We start from the raw sequence: 20,808 nt of genomic DNA, 5'->3' as shown, positions 1-20,808 counted from the left end.
TTCCAACATCTCACCACTAGAGGGAAACTGCGATTTATCAACATGTTGCCTGGTGTACTAAAGCAAAGATTGTCTATTATATTGACAAGATATTTGAGTGACCGCTCTAACAATGGAAATCCATGTCCTTAAAGATGGAAGGCAAGCGGTAGGAGGCGAGATCAAGTGGGACCATTCTAGACAATAAGAGGGCAGATATACGTGTGAACAACAGGCCATAGACATATATGGAGGGCTCATCTTTGTATCTGTGCCATTATTGAGTACCCCATTATGAGTCATAATACCCCAACAAACATATTGGTAACACCCGAAATGGGTTCCAATCGTTTTTCCACCCTTCATTTTTGCATTGGGGATTTTAGAACAACTTCATATAAGGTGTTTGGTGTCGGCTCACCCCGCTATGACGTTTTGATAAGGTCTGTGTTTGGTGTCGGCTCACCCCGCTATGACGTTTTGATAAGGTCTGTGTTTGGTGTCGGCTCACCCCGCTATGACGTTTTGATAAGGTCTGTGTTTGGTGTCGGCTCACCCCGCTATGACGTTTTGATAAGGTCTGTGTTTGGTGTCGGCTCACCCCGCTATGACGTTTTGATAAGGTCTGTGTTTGGTGTCGGCTCACCCCGCTATGACGTTTTGATAAGGTCTGTGTTTGGTGTCGGCTCACCCCGCTATGACGTTTTGATAAGGTCTGTGTTTGGTGTCGGCTAACCCCGCTATGACGTTTTGATAAGGTCTGTGTTTGGTGTCGGCTAACCCCGCTATGACGTTTTGATAAGGTCTACGTTTGGTGTCGGCTCACCCCGCTATGACGTTTTGATAAGGTCTGTGTTTGGTGTCGGCTCACCCCGCTATGACGTTTTGATAAGGTCTGTGTTTGGTGTCGGCTCACCCCGCTATGACGTTTTGATAAGGTCTGTGTTTGGTGTCGGCTCACCCCGCTATAACGTTTTGATAAGGTCTGTGTTTGGTGTCGGCTCACCCCGCTATGACGTTTTGATAAGGTCTGTGTTTGGTGTCGGCTCACCCCGCTATGACGTTTTGATAAGGTCAGCTTTTGGTGTCGGCTAACCCCGCTATGACGTTTTGATAAGGTCTGTGTTTGGTGTCGGCTCACCCCGCTATGACGTTTTGATAAGGTCTGTGTTTGGTGTCGGCTAACCCCGCTATGACGTTTTGATAAGGTCAGCTTTTGGTGTCGGCTAACCCCGCTATGACGTTTTGATAAGGTCTGTGTTTGGTGTCGGCTCACCCCGCTATGACGTTTTGATAAGGTCTGTGTTTGGTGTCGGCTCACCCCGCTATGACGTTTTGATAAGGTCTGTGTTTGGTGTCGGCTAACCCCGCTATGACGTTTTGATAAGGTCTGTGTTTGGTGTCGGCTCACCCCGCTATGACGTTTTGATAAGGTCTGTGTTTGGTGTCGGCTAACCCCGCTATGACGTTTTGATAAGGTCTGTGTTTGGTGTCGGCTAACCCCGCTATGACGTTTTGATAAGGTCTGTGTTTGGTGTCGGCTAACCCCGCTATGACGTTTTGATAAGGTCTACGTTTGGTGTCGGCTCACCCCGCTATGACGTTTTGATAAGGTCTGTGTTTGGTGTCGGCTAACCCCGCTATAACGTTTTGATAAGGTCTGTGTTTGGTGTCGGCTCACCCCGCTATGACGTTTTGATAAGGTCTGTGTTTGGTGTCGGCTCACCCCGCTATGACGTTTTGATAAGGTCTGCGTTTGGTGTCGGCTAACCCCGCTATGACGTTTTGATAAGGTCTGTGTTTGGTGTCGGCTAACCCCGCTATGACGTTTTGATAAGGTCTACGTTTGGTGTCGGCTCACCCCGCTATGACGTTTTGATAACCGCGCAAATCTCTCTCGGACAAGGTAACTTTAAAAAAATGTTACACTCTAACCACTAGGCTACCTGTCTCCCCTACACTCTAACCACTAGGCTACCTACCACCCCTACACTCTAACCACTACGCTACCTGCCGCCCCTACACTCTAACCACTAGGCTTCCTGCCTCCCCTACACTCTAACCACTAGGCTACCTGCCTCCCCTACACTCTAACCACTAGACTACCTGCCGCCCCTACACTCTAACCACTAGGCTACCTGCCTCCCCTACACTCTAACCACTAGGCTACCTGCCGTCCCTACACTCTAACCACTAGGCTACCTGCCGCCCCTACACTCTAACCACTAGGCTTCCTGCCTCCCCTACACTCTAACCACTAGGCTTCCTGCCTCCCCTACACTCTAACCACTAGGCTACCTGCCTCCCCTACACTCTAACCACTAGGCTACCTGCCTCCCCTACACTCTAACCACTAGGCTACCTGACACCCCTACACTCTAACCACTAGGCTACCTGCCACCCCTACACTCTAACCACTAGGCTTCCTGCCTCCCCTACACTCTAACCACTAGGCTACCTGCCTCCCCTACACACTAACCACTAGGCTACCTGCCGTCCCAACACTCTAACCACTAGGCTACCTGCCTCCCCTACACTCTAACCACTAGGCTACCTGCCTCCCCTACACTCTAACCACTAGGCTACCTGCCGTCCCAACACTCTAACCACTAGGCTACCTGCCGCCCCTACACTCTAACCACTAGGCTACCTGCCGCCCCTCCACTCTAACCACTAGGTTACCTGCCGTCCCTACACTCTAACCACTAGGCTACCTGCCGCCCCTCCACTCTAACCACTAGGCTACCTGCCGTCCCTACACTCTAACCACTAGGCTACCTGCCGTCCTTACACTCTAACCACTAGGCTACCTGCCTCCCCTACACTCTAACCACTAGGCTACCTGCCGTCCCAACACTCTAACCACTAGGCTACCTGCCGTCCCTACACTCTAACCACTAGGCTACCTGCCGCCCCTACACTCTAACCACTAGGCTACCTGCCTCCCCTACACTCTAACCACTAGGCTACCTGCCGCCCCTACACTCTAACCACTAGGCTACCTGCCGCCCCTACACTCTAACCACTAGGCTACCTGCCTCCCCTACACTCTAACCACTAGGCTACCTGCCGTCCCTACACTCTAACCACTAGGCTACCTGCCTCCCCTACACTCTAACCACTAGGCTACCTGCCGTCCCTACACTCTAACCACTAGGCTACCTGCCTCCCCTACACTCTAACCACTAGGCTACCTGCCGCCCCTCCACTCTAACCACTAGGTTACCTGCCGTCCCTACACTCTAACCACTAGGCTACCTGCCTCCCCTACACTCTAACCGCTAGCCTACCTGCCTCCCCTACACTCTAACCGCTAGGCTACCTGCCTCCCCTACACTCTAACCACTAGGCTACCTACCTCCCCTACACTCTAACCACTAGCCTAACTGCCATCCCTACACTCTAACCACTAGGCTACCTGCCTCCCCTACACTCTAACCACTAGGCTACCTGCCTCCCCTACACTCTAACCACTAGGCTACCTGCCGCCCCTACACTCTAACCACTAGGCTACCTGCCGCCCCTACACTCTAACCACTAGGCTACCTGCCTCCCCTACACTCTAACCACTAGGCTACTTGCCGTCCCAACACTCTAACCACTAGGCTACCTGCCTCCCCTACACTCTAACCACTAGGCTACCTGCCTCCCCTACACTCTAACCACTAGGCTACCTGCCTCCCCTACACTCTAACCACTAGCCTAACTGCCATCCCTACACTCTAACCACTAGGCTACCTGCCTCCCCTACACTCTAACCACTAGGCTAGCTGTCGCCCCTACACTCTAACCACTAGGCATCTTTCCGTCCCTACTTGAGCTTTATCTAGTTGAGCATTCCCGATAGTTCCTCCATTCCAGATAGCTCCTCCATTCCCGATAGTTCCTCCATTCCCGATAGCTCCTCCATTCCCGATAGTTCCTCCATTCCAGATAGCTCCTCCATTCCAGATAGCTCTTCCATTCCAGATAGTTCCTCCTTTCCAGCAGAAATGTCTCATCCACATAGTAGGATTGTAGATAAACCCAAAACCCAGTTTATTTTACCGTTACTATAGTCAAGTCTGTGGGTTAAGGTATTTTAATATAGATTCCACCATTTTAATAATCAACTTAGCTAGCTAGTGCCTCCCGGGTGGCGCAGTGGTTAAGGGAGCTGTACTGCAGCGCTAGCTGTGCCACCAGAGACTCTAGGTTCGCTCCCAGACTCTGTCGTAACCGGACGCGACCGGGAGGTCCGTGGGGCGACGCACAATTGGCCTAGCGTCGTCCGGGTTAGGGAGGGTTTGGCCAGTAGGGAAATCCTTGTCTCATCACGCACCAGCGACTCCTGTGGCGGGCCGGGCTAACCAAGGTGCACGGTGTTTCCTCCGACATATGGGTGCGGCTGGCTTTCACCAACTAAAAGGTTGCTGGTTTGAATCCCGAACAGACTTTGTAAACAAATCTAGCAAGGCACTGAACCATAATTGCTCATGTAAGTTACTGTTCTCTGGGTCCTAGTTAGCCTGCTGTTCTCTGGGTCCTAGTTAACCTACTGTTCTGTTACTGTTCTCTGGGACCTAGTTACCCTGCTGTTCTCTGGATCCTAGTTAACCTGCTGAGGACTGTTAAAGTCTGTCTGAGAGGACTGTTAAAGTCTGTCTGAGAGGACCGTTGAAGTCTGTCTGAGAGGACCGTTAAAGTCTGTCTGAGAGGACCGTTAAAGTCTGTCTGAGAGGACCGTTAAAGTCTGTCTGAGAGGACTGTTAAAGTCTATCTGAAGAGGACTGTGATATTTATACAGTCTATGAAGTCTGTCTGAGAGGACTGTTAAAGTCTGTCTGAAGAGGACCGTTACATTCATACAGTCTGTAATATCTCTGCTGACTGTGAGGCCTGCCTTGTTCTTCAGAGAGATGAATATTCCAGCGACCTGAGTGTTCTACAAGGGCCTCCCTGTTCCAACACAATGGAGTGGAGAGAGAGGAGCGGTCCTAGTGGAACTCAGTGGGTGTCCTGCCCCCCACGCTCCCTTACAACACATGGGGATTGAGACAGAACTCATTGAAAGAAAGATGCAGTCAGCCCGTTCATGATGTACAGAGAGGCTTGGTGGCAGTGCTGTCATTGTTCTCTGTCTGTCCAGAGGTGCTGTATCTGGGCCGTAACTGGGCCGTATCTGGGCCGTAACTGGGCCGTATCTGGGCCCTAACTGGGCCGTATCTGGGCCCTATCTGGGCCGTAACTGGGCCGTATCTGGGCCGTAACTGGGCCGTAACTGGGCCGTATCTGGGCCCTAACTGGGCTGTATCTGGGCCGTAACTGGGCCGTAACTGGGCCGTATCTGGGCCGTAACTGGGCCGTAACTGGGCCGTATCTGGGCCCTAACTGGGCTGTATCTGGGCCCTAACTGGGCCGTATCTGGGCCGTAACTGGGCCGTATCTGGGCCGTAACTGGGCTGTAACTGGGCCGTATCTGGGCCCTAACTGGGCTGTATCTGGGCCGTAACTGGGCCGTAACTGGGCCGTAACTGGGCCGTATCTGGGCCCTAACTGGGCTGTATCTGGGCCCTAACTGGGCCATACCTGGGCCCTAACTGGGCCGTAACTGGGCCGTAACTGGCCCTTCCAGACCAAACACTTCTCTTTCCTCTCTCCTCATAATGGACATCAAACGTGGCCAGCTGCACAGTCCGAATTGGCTATATTGTAGATATTAGGGAAAACAAAAATGTAAGGTTAGGCATTAAGGTTAGCGGTGTGGAAAGGGTTCAAATCTGATGTTATGACTTTGTGGCTGTGCCAGCTAGTGACCGCTCTGCAGAGCTGCCTCCAGAACAACATTCATGACGAAAACCTCGAACCTGCATCAAACTCTCTGAGGTCTCCGCTGGTTGTCATTAAAACAGCTGTGAAGAAACTGTTAGAGGGCCATGAAAGGGACTACTGACGCACGCCAAATGGCACCCAGTTCCCTTCATAGTGCACTTCTTTAGACCAGGGCTCTGTGCAAAATCTAGGGAATAGGGTTCCATTAGGCACACACTCCACATCACCTGATTCCTCTGATGTGACTACAGTCTGTTCCTGATTCCTCTGATGTGACTACAGTCTGTTCCTGATTCCTCTGATGTGACTACAGTCTGTTCCTGATTCCCCTACGACCAAAGGTCCAGTATTTCTATGGTCCAGATCCTGTGTTTTATTTGTCAGCCAGTCAGGAAGTGAAAAATACATCTCTGTTTAGGTGTTGGTTGTCTACTGTTGTGTTTGATATCATGGTGGATGAACACCCACTCAGGCAATCGGTGTGTAGCTGTGCTTCTATCCCAAGCTGTCAGGTCTTCCTCTTCGTCCTCCTCACACCTCCAGAATGTCAGTGCTCCTTTATCCCGGCTGTCTGTCTGTCAGGAAGTGTCAGGAAGTCTGTCCCCAGCTGTCAGAACTGTGAGGATGGTGGAATACAGTGGAATGTGAGTGTAGGAGGAAGGCCTGTGTCTTTTACCTGCATGAAGGCTAAAAGGCTGAAAGGTTGTGATGAGCCAGCTTCTCTCCCAGGCTCTGTCCCTCTAGGAGGCCGTCAGGACAGGGATCTACTGCCCACACACCTCCAGGCCCTCTCTGCCCCTCTTCAACACAACTCATTGTTCCCTCTCTTCTTCTCCATTCTGCAGGCTGCAGCATTTTCCGTCCTAGGAGAACAGAGCAGGTTCCTGTGTGTGTGTGTGTGTGTGTGTGTGTGTGTGTGTGTATGGGGAAGCCCACACAGCCTCCCCCCACACAGCCAGCCCTCTAAAGGCAGAAAGAGACTGGTGGGAGCTCTGGGCATCCCTGGGGGACTAATGTGCTTAACAAGTATGTCTTTCTTATAACTACACATGTTAAGCAATCAGACGGCTCCTTCCATCCAGTGCTGTCCAGTGTCCCATCCACTCACAGTTTACACAGCTTTCCCCTGGTGTCCCATCCACTAACAGTTTACACAGCTTTTCTCTGGTGTCCCATCCACTCACAGTTTACACAGCTTTCCCCTGGTGTCCCATCCACTCACAGTTTACACAGCTTTCCCCCTGGTGTCCCATCCACTCACAGTTTACACAGCTTTACCCTGGCCTGGACACATTCGTGTTGTATATACACTGGCATGATGTCCTGATCAGTTGCATTACAGGACAACATAGTGTGGGTTATCGTTGTTCTGTATTCAGGATCCAGTGACAGCCTGCCTGCATGTATTCCAAAGGAGGTCAGTCATTTTACTACAGTAATAGCATTTAGTACTATTATGGGATGGAAAAGTTCTTCATAAATCTCTATGGATTAGCCTCATATGATCTTCTGAATTACTACTGTTGAGGTATGACATATCTCCACACCAAACTCCTGAGGTCAGATGTCATGGTGGAGCAGCATCTCCACCCCAAACTCCTAAGGCCAGATGTCATGGTGGAGCAGCATCTCCACACCAAACTCCTAAGGCCAGGTGTCATGGTGGAGCAGCATCTCCACCCCAAACTCCTAAGGCCAGATGTCACGGTGGAGCAGCATCACTAGTTCTTTGTGACAGACAGACAGATGTTGGTGGACAGATATTAATTATAGATGTGAACTCACAGGTTGAAAGTTTCCTCATCTTAAAACAACAGTTTGAAACAGCAGAGACCTCCACAAACTCTCTCTTTGCAACAAGAGTATTGCTTGGCCAGGGTGAAGTCAGAGGGTTGAGTTGACTCGACACAAGCCTCCACCACATCTGTCCCCATCCTTATGAATGTCACGTGGCTTTCCTTCTCTACTAATGAGGAAGAAGTTGATCTTCAGATAAAACTAGAATTGATAAAACAATCAAATTCAGAGACGGCTCTTCATTTAAATCATTGAATGAACTAAAGCTAATGCTATAAACATTAAATCTCAGATGATACTGTCTAAATGGCCTCTGACGGTACGATGCCAGCTGAGAGAGCTGTTTACCAAGCAGAGGTGGTATTGCTGCCATTACTCTACCCAGAGGTGGTATTGCTGCCATTACTCTACCCAGAGGTAATGGGGACGGATGTAAAGAAATATGAATAATTAGATATTGTTCTGGATCTTTCCTCAGTCTTTTTAATAAACAGCGAGCCGGGTTATCTTGTGTGTCTAGCTAGAGGTTCTGTGGCGTACGGAGTCTCATCTGTATCAGTTATAACTCTGGGTGGAAGTTTTCACATCTATAGAGACGTCGTTGCCTTGACACACAATTAGTTTTCCACTGCTTAGTTTTATCATGAAATGGATTGACATTTCAGGTGTCCACTATTCTACTGTGTTCACATTTTGTTCACTGTGTTCATCTTGTTTCTCTTCCAGTTCCATGTTGTGAGTTTTCATATCCTGTCTGTTATTGGTGTCCTTAGTGTTAACACATGGACTCACACCACATACCCTGTCTGTCCTTAGTGTAAACACGTGGACTCACACCACATACCCTGTCTGTCCTTAGTGTAAACACGTGGACTCACACCACATACCCTGTCTGTCTTTAGTGTTACCACGTGGACTCACACCATATACCCTGTCTGTCCTTAGTGTTAACACATGGACTTCAACCACATACCCTGTCTGTCCATAGTGTTAACACGTGGACTCACACCACATACCCTGTCTGTCCTTAGTGTTAGCACGTGGACTCACACCACATACCCTGTCTGTCCTTAGTGTAAACACGTGGACTCACACCACATACCCTGTCTGTCCTTAGTGTAAACACGTGGACTCACACCACATACCCTGTCTGTCTTTAGTGTTACCACGTGGACTCACACCACATACCCTGTCTGTCCTTAGTGTTAACACATGGACTTCAACCACATACCCTGTCTGTCCATAGTGTTAACACGTGGACTCACACCATATACCCTGTCTGTCTTTAGTGTTAACACGTGGACTCACACCACATACCCTGTCTGTCCTTAGTGTAAACACGTGGACTCACACCACATACCCTGTCTGTCCTTAGTGTAAACATGTGGACTCACACCACATACCCTGTCTGTCCTTAGTGTAAACACGTGGACTCACACCACATACCCTGTCTGTCCTTAGTGTTAGCACGTGGAAGTCACATCACAAATCCTGAATATACATTATAAAACATCCATATTCATAAATTGTACTCTACCATCAGCTCCACCCACTTAAACCTGTAATCTGTGGCAGTGTGAACAGAGGGTCTTAACGTGGCAGAACAGAGGGTCTTAACGTGGGGGTCTTAGCGTGGCAGAACAGAGGGTATTAACGTGGGGGTCTTAACGTGGCAGAACAGAAGGTCTTAGCGTGGCAGAACAGAGGGTATTAACGTGAGGGTCTTAACGTGGCAGAACAGAGGGACTTAACGTGGGGGTCTTAGCGTAGCAGAACAGAGGGTATTAACGTGGGGGTCTTAACGTGGCAGAACAGAGGGTCTTAACGTGGCAGAACAGAAGGTCTTAGCGTGGCAGAACAGAGGGTATTAACGTGGAGTCTTACCGTGGTAGAAACGAGGGTCTTAACGTGGGGGTCTTAACATGGCAGAACAGTGGGTCTTAACGTGGGGGTCTTAACATGGCAGAACAGAAGGTCTTAACATGGCAGAACAGAGGTTCTTAACGTGGGGGTCTTAACATGGCAGAACAGAGGTTCTTAACGTGGGGGTCTTAACATGGCAGAACAGAGGGTCTTAATGTGGTAGAACAGAGGGTCTTAACATGGTAGAACAGAGGGTCTTAATGTGGGGGTCTTAACATGGCAGAACAGAAGATCTTAACATGGCAGAACAGAGGTTCTTAACGTGGGGGTCTTAACATGGCAGAACAGAGGTTCTTAACGTGGGGGTCTTAACGTGGTAGAACAGAGGGTCTTAATGTGGTAGAACAGAGGGTCTTAACATGGTAGAACAGAGGGTCTTAATGTGGTAGAACAGAGGGTATTAACGTGGAGTCTTACCGTGGTAGAAACGAGGGTCTTGACGTGGGGGTCTTAACATGGCAGAACAGTGGGTCTTAACGTGGGGGTCTTAACATGGCAGAACAGAGGTTCTTAACGTGGGGGTCTTAACATGGCAGAACAGAGGTTCTTAACGTGGGGGTCTTAACATGGCAGAACAGAGGGTCTTAATGTGGTAGAACAGAGGGTCTTAACATGGTAGAACAGAGGGTCTTAACGTGGGAGTCTTAACATGGCAGAACAGAAGGTCTTAACATGGCAGAACAGAGGTTCTTAACGTGGGGGTCTTAACATGGCAGAACAGAGGTTCTTAACGTGGGGGTCTTAACGTGGTAGAACAGAGGGTCTTAATGTGGTAGAACAGAGGATCTTAACATGGTAGAACAGAGGGTCTTAATGTGGTAGAACAGAGGGTCTTAACATGGCAGAACAGAGGGTCTTAAAGTGGTAGAACAGAGGGTCTTAACATGGTAGAACAGAGGGTCTTAACATGGTAGAACAGAGGGTCTTAACATGGCAGAACAGAGGGTCTTAACATGGTAGAACAGAGGGTCTTAACATGGCAGAGCAGAGGGTCTTAACGTGGCAGAACAGAGGGTCTTAACGTGGACACAGCCGGCTTCCCAAATGGCACCCTATTCCCTATATAGTGCACTACTTTTGACCAGGGGGGAATAGGGTGCCTTTTGGGACACAGCCAGAGTAACAAAGACAGTAGCCAAACTCCCACTGTGAGTGAGTGATCTGGCAGTCTACCGCTGTGGGTGAATCCCCACCCTACTCCCTCCATAGTGCACAGTGGAAAGTAGTGCACTACGTAGGTAGTAGGGAGCCGTTTGAGGTGTAACCCGTGAGTGGAAGTATTCTGACTTCCTACCGTAAGACCTTCCTACGTGGGCTGATCTGACAAGCTTCAATACGAACACTGATAAAGAAACGTATTTCCTGCCTTTCATCCTCTGTTCTAGTATTATTAGACTGTGGGGAGAGCTACTGTACCGGCGTTGATCTGTGTGATTGTCTGCAAGACACGTGGACAAGCTGAAAACATTTGAGTGGGTTGTACCACGAGTCTACTGTTTCTCCTTGGTTACGCTGTTGTTCCCCCATAAAAATCAGTTTTTATAGGATTTCCGTGAGATTATGGAAGGCAGCATTACTGTACGGATATTTAAATAAATGTAATAAAACAAATATTTATGTAATAATAATATATACGTTTGAACAATAGTAATGATGATTCATAGTTTTTTTCTTAATAGTTTAAGTCAACATACTAAGTGAATTAGATGAATACATGTTGAGTGTGTTATCAAACCGTAACAGCTGGTTTGGAAATCAATATAAAGCAGACTGTAAAAAAAACTGAAATGATGTTGAATGGGAAACATTTTAGCTTGTATGTATCAATGACGCAGATGAAGGGATGGAACAACCAAATTCCCCGACGAGAGGCTCTGTGGAAAAACAATCCTCTTCAGAGAGAATAATGAGGATGGGTTTATGTGTCCTGAAATCAGAGAGGACCCCTGAACGACAGCTGGAGAGGCTCCTCTTAACTCTCTTAACTCTCTTCCTCTCTTCCTCTCCTCCTCTCTGCCTCCTACGGTTCATTGTGCTGCTCAGCGTTGAGCCAAGTAGACAGAGAAGAGGAGGAGGATGGACAGGAGGTGAGAGGAGGAGGGGTAGGAGAGGAGCAGGAGAGGAGGAGAAGGCAGGAGCAGGAGAGGAGGAGAGGTGCAGGGGAGGAGGGTAGGGGAGAGGAGACGAGCAGTAGAGGAGGAGGAGAGGAGAGAAGACGAGAAGGAGAATGAGAGCAGGAGAGGAGGAGGAGAGGAGACAAGAAGAGGAGGAGATGAGTAGGAGAGGAGTAGGAGAGGAGTAGGAGAAGGAGAGGAAGAGGGAGAGGAGATGAGTAGGAGATGAGTAGGAGAGGAGTAGGAGAAGGAGAGGAAGAGGGAGAGGAGAGGAGTAGGAGAGGAGTAGAAGAGGAGAGGAGAGAAGTTGGAGAGGGAGGGGAGTAGGAGGGGGAGAAGGAGAGGAGAGGGAGGGAGTAGGAGAGGAGAGGGAGTAGGAGAGGAGAGGGGGTAGGAGAGGAGAGGAGAGGAGAGGGAGTAGGAGAGGAGAGGAGAGGAGAGGGAGTAGGAGAGGAGTAGGAGAGGAGAGGAGAGGAGTAGGAGAGGAGAGGAGAGGGATACCATCTCCAGAAAAGAGAGAGAACAGATAGTTAAACCCCTGAATGGATCAGTCTCTTCCTGTAGTCTTTTCCCAACATGCATCTCCAGAGGGATTCTGAACATGTACACGGTGATCCTGATGACATGTGGTGGAGATGAATGTGTCACCTTTGACCTCCAGGCTCTGTAACTGTCTCTGTGTTTACCAGGCTGATCAATCCACCCTGGTGTAGAGAAGATGACAAGTTAACTTTTAATCAGAGCGGAGATGATTGTATCCTCCAGCAGGTACCTTGTGTGATTCTATTACCACTGCATAATGATGCTTGGGAGATCACATTTCTTTGGAATAAAATTGATTGGAAACAATAGCCGGCCCAACGTTCTTCCTTAATGGTGTTGTAGACTTGTGGGAGGAACTGGAAGGCAAATCAACCACCAAAGTCTTTCATTTAGTTGCAAACGAGTGGGAGGAGAGAGACATTAGGAATCGTTACCAAGCTCCTGTTTAAAAACCGGATAAGTTGCTAATGTTTCTACATCAGAGTAGGAGGAAATTAGACTGAGTCAACGTCAGGGTGATAATATCCCTTTAATTGAATGGCATTCAGTTGCAGAGACACATTCCTCCGGTTGAAGCTGGTATGTTGGGTTGGGGGGGAACTAAACACTATGATAACTCTAGGACACCTAACTGCTCTGTAACAAGATCAAGTTGTAGTGGAAAGCATGTTCCTACCCATACGGCTTGTAATGTCAAAAAATATCCCTCCAAGGTAAATTTAGAGAAGGCATAGTAACAACTACCCAGCTTTTGATCTACCTCAATCTTATACTTACTATAAGCACCCGAGCATCCCGTCTCGGTTGTTTGGAAGAATATAGCTATTTTAAAGAGTATTTAATGTGTCTATTGTAATTCTAAAGCTCGTTAAACTTGTTCTCTTTTGGCCAGCCGGTCCTCATGAATAAAGAAGTCCATCACCCTGCACCTGCGTCCCCTCATTTAGCAAAGAGAATTCATTCCACTGTATTGTATTTCCCCCCTTCACAGGAGAGCAGGAGAAGCACAGAGATTTCTACTGTATTGTATTTTCCCCTCGTCACAGGAGAGCAGGAGAAGCACAGAGATTTCTACTGTATTGTATTTTCCCCTGGTCACAGGAGAGCAGGAGAAGCACAGAGATTTCTACTGTATTGTATTTCCCCTGGTCACAGGAGAGCAGGAGAAGCACAGAGATTTCTACTGTATTGTATTTTCCCCCTTCACAGGAGAGCAGGAGAAGCACAGAGAATTCTACTGTATTGTATTTTCCCCCTTCACAAGAGAGCAGGAGAAGCACAGAGAATTTACATGGATTATCTGCTATATCAGACTGCACTGTGCTTCTTAGCTGTTTTTAATTGGAGACGAATGAGAACCAAAACATCATTACTGGATAAACTACTTCAAAACAGGACTAGAGGAGATGTAATTACCTTTGGTGGTCTGTGCCCTAAATTACACCCTATTCCCTATGAAGTGCACTAGTTTTGACCAGGGCCTTCAGAAGTAGTGCACTGCATAGGGACTGTGCTGTAGTGGGGTTGTAGTGGAGCAGGTCGAGAGCTTTTAGTTCCTTGGTGTCCACATCACCAAAGATCTATCATGGTCCAAACACACCAAGACAGTCGTGAAGAGGGCACGACAACACCTTTCCCCCCTCAGGAGACTGGAAAGATTTTACATGGGTCACCAGAACCTCAAAAAGTCCTACAGCTTCACCATCGAGAGCACTGGTTGCATCACTGCCTGGTACAGCAACTGCTCAGCCTCTGACCACAAGGCACTACAGAGGGTAGTGCCAGAGGTCCGGACGACAGGCCCTCCGATTTTACACACTGAACTCTATCTGCGAAGTAGTTGGTGAACCAGGCGAGGCAGTCATTTGAGAAACCAAGGCTGTTGAGTCTGCCATTAAGAATACGTGATTGACAGAGTCGAAAGCCTTGGCCACGTCGATGAAGACTGCTGCACAGTACTGTCTTTTATGGATATAGGTCTGTAACAGTTTGGGTCTAGAGTGTCACTCCCTTTGAAGAGGGGGATGACCGCGGCAGCTTTCCAATCTTTGGGAATCTCGGACGATACGAAAGAGAGGTTGAACAGGCTGGTAATAGGGGTTGCAACAATGGGGGCGGATAATTTTAGAAAGAGAGGGTCCAGATTGTCTGGCCAGCTGATTTGTACGGGTCCAGGTTTTGGAGTTAGAAGATGATGTCTTTTGTATCTGTGAATGTTGGATACTGCTGAGCCACACCGAGAAATGCATCAGTCTGTCCATATTCACAATGTTGGATACTGCTGAGCCACACCGAGAAATGAATCAGTCTGTCCCTATTCACAATGTTGGATACTGCTGAGCCACACCAAGAAATGCATCAGTCTGTCCATATTCACAATGTTGGATACTGCTGAGCCACACCGAGAAATGAATCAGTCTGTCCACATTCAGAATAGTGGTATTATTTAAAGTCTAAAGCCATTTCTATTATTAGCTGTAACGATATGAAGCATTATCACCTATTGGTTATTTACCAGCATTATCGCCTATTGGTTATTTACCAACATTATCACCTATTGGTTATTTACCTGCATTATCACCTATTGGTTATTTACCAACATGATCACCTATTGGTTATTTACCAGCATTATCACCTATTGGTTATTTACCAGCATTATCACCTATTGGTTATTTACCAGCATTATCACCTATTGGTTATTTACCAGCATTATCACCTATTGGTTATTTACCAGCATTATCACCTATTGGTTATTTACCAGCATTATCACCTATTGGTTATTTACCAGCATTATCACCTATTGGTTATTTACCAGCATTATCACCTATTGGTTATTTACCAGACATGTTGTTGGTAACCTTCCCATCCCAGCTCTGAGAGAGAAGAAGCTCAGAAGCTGATGTGAATAACCTTCCCATCCCAGCTCTGAGAGAGAGGAAGCTCTCTAGCTGATGTGAATAACCTTCCCATCCCAGCTCTGAGAGAGAGGAGGCTCTCTAGCTGATGTGAATAACCTTCCCATCCCAGCTCTGAGAGAGAAGAAGCTCTGAGAGAGAGGAAGCTCTCTAGCTGATGTGAATAACCTTCCCATCCCAGCTCTGAGAGAGAAGAAGCTCTGAGAGAGAAGAAGCTCTCTAGCTGATGTGAATAACCTTCCCATCCCAGCTCTGAGAGAGAGGAGGCTCAGTAGCTGATGTGAATAACCTTCCCATCCCAGCTCTGAGAGAGACGAGGCTCAGTAGCTGATGTGAATAACCTTCCCATCCCAGCTCTGAGAGAGAGGAAGCTCTGTAGCTGATGTGAATAACCTTCCCATCCCAGCTCTGAGAGAGACGAGGCTCTGTAGCTGATGTGAATAACCTTCCCATCCCAGCTCTGAGAGAGAAGAAGCTCTGACAGAGAAGAAGCTCTCTAGCTGATGTGAATAACCTTCCCATCCTAGCTCTGAGAGAGAGGAAGCTCAGTAGCTGTATTTATGCACCTCAGAAACCAAGCAGACAGCGCTCCATCATCTCAAATCAAATCAAATCAAATTTATTTATATAGCCCTTCGTACATCAGCTGATATCTCAAAGTGCTGTACAGAAACCCAGCCTAAAACCCCAAACAGCAAGCAATGCAGGTGTGGAAGCACGGTGGCTAGGAAAAACTCCCTAGAAAGGCCAAAACCTAGGAAGAAACCTAGAGAGGAACCAGTCTATGTGGGGTGGCCAGTCCTCTTCTGGCTGTGCCAGGTGGAGATTATAACAGAACATGGCCAAGATGTTCAAATGTTCATAAATGACCAGCATGGTCCAATAATAATAAGACAGTAATAATAATAAGGCAATAATCTGACATGGAGAGTGTGTGAAATATTGCCCTCGGTCTCTTTCTGCCTCTTCTAATATTCCCAGCCAGTCGTTCAGGCTTGTTACTGGTTCTGCCATAAATAGCACCCTATTTCATTTTTAGTGCACTACTTTGACTTGGACTCATAGGGTTCTGTGTAGGGCACATAGTGCACTATATAGGGAATAGGGTCCGTTCCTGTGCTTTCTGCAGGCATCTTTATTAATGCTTCAATAGGGGCGATTACAGTAATTGCATTTTTAGATCAATTCTATTAAAGCTTTAAAACATTTATTCAGCCAGACAATATTTCTCCTTCTAATGGTTTCATCTGGTGTGAAATGTATTCAATGTCTCCTCTGATGATGTCACATTCATTTCCTGCTCTCTCATTCCTCTCTGTGTCTTCGTCCCAAACGGCAGCCTGTTCCCTAAGTAGTGCACTTCTGTTGACCTGTGCCCGTAGGGTTCTGGTTTAAACGTAGTGCACTATATATGGAATAGGCTACGGCCCAAACGGCAGCCTGTCTATGAGGCCATTAAAGCTCCTGCTCTGCAGGATGTATTAGGAGATATGACCCAGAGAATTGACGTTGGCGTGTAGCTGCTTTGTTACCTATATCATGATAATAATAAAGACCAATCAAACGCCAAGCACCAGTCACATGGCTGAACAATGATTTCATATGAAACGTGGTTAAAGTTTCTCTTTCAACTTTTCTCAGAAAGAATGTAAATGAGATTGAAAGTAATGTTTCCACAATCACACAATATGTTTTTAACAACATATTCAATTTGGTTCTAAAATATATATTTGGTCTGGTATGTGGAATTTAAACGGTCTGTGACAGACTCTGGTCTCTCTCCCAGAGGACAGATCTGTGGTCTCTCTCCCTAGCCTGTCTCCCAGAGGACAGATCTGTGGTCTCTCTCCCTAGCCTGTCTCCCAGAGGACAGATCTGTGGTCTCTCTCTCTAGCCTCTCTCGCAGAGGACAGATCTGTGGTCTCTCTCCCTAGCCTGTCTCCCAGAGGACATATCTGTGGTCTCTCTCCCAGTGGACATATCTGTGGTCTCTCTCTCTAGCCTGTCTCCCAGAGGACAGATCTGTGGTCTCTCTCTCTAGCCTGTCTCCCAGAGGACAGATCTGTGGTCTCTCTCCCTAGCCTGTCTCCCAAAGGACAGATATGTGGTCTCTCTCCCTAGCCTGTCTCCCAGAGGACAGATCTGTGGTCTCTCTCTCTAGCCTGTCTCCCAGACGACAGATCTGTGGTCTCTATCCCTAGCCTGTCTCCCAGAGGACATATCTGTGGTCTCTCTCCCAGAGGACATATCTGTGGTCTCTCTCTCTAGCCTGTCTCCCAGAGGACAGATCTGTGGTCTCTCTCCCTAGCCTGTCTCCCAGAGGACAGATCTGTGGTCTCTCTCTCTAGCCTGTCTCCCAGAGGACAGATCTGTGGTCTCTCTCCCTAGCCTGTCTCCCAGAGGACATATCTGTGGTCTCTCTCCCTAGCCTGTCTCTCAGAGGACAGATCTGTGGTCTCTCTCTCTAGCCTGTCTCCCAGAGAACAGATCTGTGGTCTCTCTCTAGCCTGTCTCCCAGAGGACAGATCTGTGGTCTTTCTTCCAGATGGATGTCTCTATGAGGACAGATGGCTCTCTCTGTGAGGACAGATGGATGTCTCTGTGAGGACAGATGGATATCTCTATGAGGACAGATGGATGTCTCTATGAGGACAGATGGATGTCTCTATGAGGACAGATGGATGTCTCTATGAGGACAGATGGATGTCTCTATGAGGACAGATGGATGTCTCTGTGAGGACAGATGGATGTCTCTGTGATGACAGATGGATGTCTCTATGAGGACAGATGGATGTCTCTATGAGGACAGATGGATGTCTCTGTGAGGACAGATGGATGTCTCTGAGGACAGATAGATGTCTCTGTTAGGACAGATGGATGTCTCTGTGAGGACAGATGGTTGTCTCTGTGAGGACAGATGGATGTCTCTGTGAATACAGATGGATGTCTCTGTGAGGACAGTTGGATGTATCTGTGAGGACAGATGGATGTCTCTGTGAGGACAGATGTATGTCTCTGTGAGGACAGATGGATGTCTCTGCGGTCTCTCTGTGTTGTCCTGTGAGGACAGATGGATGTCTCTGCGGTTTCTGTGTGTTGTCCTGTGAGGACAGATGGATGTCTCTGCGGTCTCTCTGTGTGTGTTGTCCTGTGAGGACAGATGGATGTCTCTGCGGTCTCTCTGTGTTGTCCTGTGAGCTTTGAGCCACTGGATCAATAACCTCTAGTCATAACTTATCACAGATCAATGCTGGGGTTTCCTCTGTAGCTCCTCTAGTCATAACTTATCACAGATCAATGCTGGGGTTCCCTCTGTAGCTCCTCTATCGGAGGTGCTGTAGCTCCCTGGCCAGCTATAGACCTAACCCTGAACCAATGGCCTGCTATAGGCCTAACCCTGAACCAATGGCCTGCTATAGGCCTAACCCTGAACCAATGGCCTGCTATAGGCCTAACCCTGAACCAATGGCCTGCTATAGGCCTAACCCTGAACTAATGGCTTGCTATAGGCCTAACCCTGAACCAATGGCCTGCTATAGGCCTAACCCTGAACCATCGGCCTGCTATAGTCCTAACCCTGAACCAATGGCCTGCTATAGGCCTAACCCTGAACCAATGGCCTGCTATAGGCCTAACCCTGAACTAATGGCTTGCTATAGGCCTAACCCTGAACCAATGGCCTGCTATAGTCCTAACCCTGAACCAATTGCCTGCTATAGGCCTAACCCTGAACCAATGGCCTGCTATAGTCCTAACCCTGAACCAATGGCCTGCTATAGTCCTAACACTGAACCAATGGCCTGCTATATTCCTAACCTGAACCAATGGGCTGCTATAGGCCTAACCCTGAACCAATCGCCTGTCTGTCAGAGGAGACTGACGAAGAAGGGGAGGCTAGCTGGTTCCTGGGTGTTCGCACAGTAAGCGTTAGGTCAGTTCCTGTTCCTAGTTGAACATTAACTCTGGGCTATGGGAGACGACAACGAGACATCCTGAGAGACTAGAGAAGAGGAAGATGGGGGGAGACGACAACGAGACATCCTGAGACATGGGGAGACAGACTGGAGGAGAGGAAGATAGGGGAGACAACAACGAGACATCCTGAGACACGGGGAGACAGACTGGAGAAGAGGAAGATGGGGGAGACGACAATGAGAAATCCTGAGACCTGGGAGACAGACTGGAGGAGAGGAAGATGAGGGAGACGACAACGAGACATCCTGAGACATGGGGAGACAGACTGGAGGAGAGGAAGATGGGGGAGACGACAACGAGACATCCTGAGACATGGGGAGACAGACAGGAGGAGAGGAAGATGGGGGAGATGACAACGAGACATCCTGAGACATGGGGAGACAGACTGGAGGAGAGGAAGATGGGGGAGACGACAACGAGACATCCTGAGACATGGGGAGACAGACTGGAGGAGAGGAAGATGGGGGGAGGTGACAACGAGACATCCTGAGACATGGGGAGACAGACTGGAGGAGAGGAAGATGGGGGAGGTGACAACGAGACATCCTGAGACATGGGGAGAGACTAGAGAAGAGGAAGATGGGGGGAGACGACAACGAGACATCCTGAGGCATGGGGAGAGAGACTGGAGGAGAGGAAGATGAGGGGAGACGACAACGAGACATCCTGAGACATGGGGAGACAAACTGGAGGAGAGGAAGATGGGGGAGACAGACTGGAGGAGAGGAAGATGGGGGAGACAGACTGGAGGATAGGAAGATGGGGGGGAGACAGACTGGAGGAGAGGAAGATGGGGGAGACGACAACGAGACATCCTGAGACATGGGGAGACAGACTGGAGGAGAGGAAGATGGGGGAGACGACAACGAGACATCCTGAGACATGGGGAGACAGATTGGAGGAAAGGAAGATGGGGGAGACAGACTGGAGGAGAGGAAGATGGGGGAGACAGACTGGAGGAGAGGAAGATGGGGGGGAGACAGACTGGAGGAGAGGAAGATGGGGGGAGACAGACTGGAGGAGAGGAAGATGGGGGGAGACAGACTGGAGGAGAGGAAGATGGGGGAGTTGACAACGAGACATCCTAAAACATGGGGAGACAGACTGGAGGAGAGGAAGATGGGGGAGGGGACAGTATGATACTGGAACCTCCCCTCCACTAGATATATCAGTATGATACTGGTCCCTCCCCTCCACTAGATATATCAGTATGATACTGGACCCTCCCCTCCACTAGATATATCAGTATGATACTGGACCCTCCCCTCCACTAGATATATCAGTATGATACTGGACCCTCCCAGGCTGTGTTAACTGTCTGTCCCCTACACTAGATATATCAGTATGATACTGGACCCTCCCAGGCTGTGTTAGCTGTCTGTCCCCTCCACTAGATATATCAGTATGATACTGGACCCTCCCCTCCACTAGATATATCAGTATGATACTGGACCCTCCCCTCCACTAGATACAGTATATCAGTATGATACTGGCCCCTCCCCTCCACTAGATAAATCAGTATGATACTGGCCCCTCCCCTCCACTAGATATATCAGTATGATACTGGCCCCTCCCCTCCACTAGATATATCAGTATGATACTGGACCCTCCCCTCCACTAGATATATCAGTATGATACTGGCCCCTCCCCTCCACTAGATATATCAGTATGATACTGGACCCTCCCCTCCACTAGATACAGTATATCAGTATGATACTGGCCCCTCCCCTCCACTAGATATATCAGTATGA

Source organism: Oncorhynchus mykiss, unplaced genomic scaffold (assembly GCF_013265735.2).
Source record: "Oncorhynchus mykiss isolate Arlee unplaced genomic scaffold, USDA_OmykA_1.1 un_scaffold_119, whole genome shotgun sequence".
Lineage (NCBI taxonomy): Eukaryota > Metazoa > Chordata > Actinopteri > Salmoniformes > Salmonidae > Oncorhynchus > Oncorhynchus mykiss.
This window is presented reverse-complemented; position numbering follows the sequence as displayed.